The sequence below is a fragment of the Dasypus novemcinctus genome, chromosome 4, assembly GCF_030445035.2.
Source record: "Dasypus novemcinctus isolate mDasNov1 chromosome 4, mDasNov1.1.hap2, whole genome shotgun sequence".
Lineage (NCBI taxonomy): Eukaryota > Metazoa > Chordata > Mammalia > Cingulata > Dasypodidae > Dasypus > Dasypus novemcinctus.
In genome coordinates this window covers 55,493,153-55,496,348 of record NC_080676.1, presented here as the reverse complement: position 1 = coordinate 55,496,348, position 3,196 = coordinate 55,493,153, and positions in this window count along the sequence as shown.

Sequence of the window (3,196 nt, the reverse complement as noted above, 5' to 3'; positions counted from 1 at the left end):
AAAGATAAAGTCTTTCTTCAAAACATTTTTTCTGGTATTTTCAATCCAAATCAGTCCATATATCCAACTTTGAACCAAAACCTTGACCAAGTGAAAGGATTATCTTGATTAACATTTGAAGCTCCTCCTCTAGAGAAGCATGAAGTCAAGTTCAGTCAGCAGACAGGCTGAGTCAAGGAGAAAGAGATAAATGAAAATCAGGTAGTTACCAAGAGAAGAGGAATGTATGTAGGGAAAGCAACCTCAATCTCTGTATGCCCTGACTTTGCCTTTCAGATCTTGGCTCCATGTTCAGAAATTTAATGGACATATTCAAGCCTTTCCCTTACAACTGCAGAATTCTGACCCTAACCCCAGGAAATAGCAATAACCTTCATCTTGCCAAGATGGAGTAAGAATATTAAAAAAAAAAGAAAAATTTATTCTGTGACCTCATTTATCTGTATAAAGCTAAATATGCCTTTCATGTATTATATACCCCAACTGGGCTGAAATAATTTCAAATACTTAAAACAGTACTTAAGACTTCACCCTAGCTCTGCGCCTTACTAACTGTGTGACCCTGGGTAAATAATTTAATCTCTGTGTCTCCTTTTTCTCATCTGTAAAATGGGGGTAATAATTATGAGATTAAATGTGTTAATGCATGTAAAAAATCAAAACATTCCTGAACATCATAAACTATCAATAAATGTTCATCATTTCTTTATTGTATTTATATTATTATTTTAGTAGTAGTAATACTATTAGAACTAGCATTTGAAAATGTGATTTAATGAGGCCTGTGAACAAAATGATTCAATTACATACAATTTTTCTTCCCATATTTAGCCCTCAGTCCTCTCCGGCAAGTAAGTAATATCGCCCAAAGCATATATATATTTATGCCAACTTTGTCTCCCTAGAATTGTGTTGATATGGAAAATAAGTAAGGGTCTTTGTGTTAAAAAAAAAATTTCATGAGCACATTTCACAAATGCTTAAATGTATAAATGACCTATAACAATTATTGAAAATTAATTTTAATGCTATAGAAAATGAATGATAAAATATGTAAGTGTGGTACATTCCAAAGAGGTAGTGATGATGGGAAATCCCCAACTCCATTCCAATATTTTAAGGCAAGGCTACCTGAGAAGGTGGACTTCCAAATAAAAAATGAGATGATGGAAAAATGCAGTTTGATTAGCAATCAGGTGATCAGAAAAGCCAAATCTGAGCAAAGATAGTAAGCCCAGGTTACAAAAATTAAAAAATATCCATGTGGAATCTAAGCCCCCTCTTGATGTAGAGGGGGACTGGACTTAACCATCCCAGGGTCCACAGTTGGAGGAATAGAGTATAGATTAGAGTGGACTTACTGGTGTTCTGCTAGGGAACTATTGTGATTAGTAAAGGAAGAAATTGTAATATTGGTATGGAGAAAATGGCCACGGTAGCTGCTGATGATAGGGAGAGAGAAGAAGAGATATGATGTGGACATATTTTCAGAATTTGGAGTTGTCCTGGGTGGTGCTGCAGGGACAGATGCTGGACATTGTGTGTGTCCTGCCATGGCCCACTGGGTGGACGGGGGGAGAGTGTAGTCTACAATGTAGACCACTGTCCATGTGGTGCAGTAGTGCTCCAAAATGTATTCACCAGGTGCAGTGAATGTGCCACGATGATGAAAGAGGTTGCTGATGTGGGAGGAGTGGGGTAGTGGGGGATGGGGGGGTCTATGGAGACCTCATATTTTTTTAATGTAACATTTAAAAGAAAATAAAGAATAAATAAACAAATAAATAAATAAAAGTTGGGGGGAACAAAAAGAGGGAGAAAAGAGAGAGGGAAATGGAAAGGCAAGAGAAAAACTCTGGGAAGAAAGATATGGGTTTATTTCCTGAATCTGCCACCTACTACCTATATCTCTTGGGTAAATAACCTTTTTGATTCAATTTATTCATCTTTAAAATAATAGGAAAAATAATACCCACATAGTACTGTGTTTTAGAAGTTCAAATTTTTTAACACCTCTGGAATTAGAACGTCATAATCTATGGCAGCTTAGATTCAATGAAATATAGCAGTACTATTATGAACATTGAATAAGATAATGAATGTAAAATCCCTTGTCAGTGTCCAGACAGTCTCATGTTTAATTGTATTAATTTATTTGATTAGAAAGCCCAAAGTTAATCTATCTGAATTAAACAGCTCACCCAGAATATATAACTAAATTTTGAAAAAAGAGTATCAAAATAAGTTTACTAACCATAAATCAAATCAAATCAACAAGAATTAGGGAAGCAAGCCCTAAAACTGATTGCAAAGACAAGAACCTATTCGAAATGAATAACATAACCTCAAAAGGAAAAAAAAAAAAAAGAATACAAGAAACTAGGACTGTAAGAAAGTCAAAATGTATTGAAAAGTAAAAAAAGAAATCCAGGTAACTCTAGAATAGGGATTGGCAAACTACGGCACAGGGGCGAAATCTAGCCTACCACTTGTTTTTTTGTACAGAAAGTTTTATTGGAACAGCTTATTTGCAATATATTGTCTATAGCTGCTTTCCTGCTACAATGGCAAAGTGGTTGTGACAAAGGACTGCAATGCCTAAAATATTTATTATGTGACCCTTTACCTAAAAAGTTTGCTGACCCCTGCTTTAGAACATAATGTTTGACTATATAGCCTTGAGCTAAAGTAAAAAAGAATTACAAACAAATCTTGAGCTCTGATTAGAAGGGTTATTATTCCTAGTGATATAGGGGAGGCAATTCTGAAAATATATTGGATGTATTGTAAGATTGAGCAAATGAGTGAATACGGAAGTTAGCAGGAGCCAGGGTTTTCACTGTAGGAGAAGAATAGTATAAATATGGAATGGGATTCAGCAGCAAGCACCATCAACCTAGCTCTGTCTGCAGAAAGAACCTAAAAACAGGAGTTCCGAATAGCAATTAGGGCATTCAGTGACTAGATCTTGGTTTATCAATACCATTCCTTAATTAAATGAACCAGTTTTCTTTAGAGAAATAGCTCATTTCCCGGCAGGGGAAGAAAAGTATAATATGAGCCTGAAATAACTTATACAACAAAATGAAAATTACTCAAAAATTGATGGGGCCTGTTATCTCAGAAGCTAGTTCTAAGAGGTTCCCACTTGCCAAATCTTAGAAATAGAGAATCAAAATTAGTATTAGATGATTCT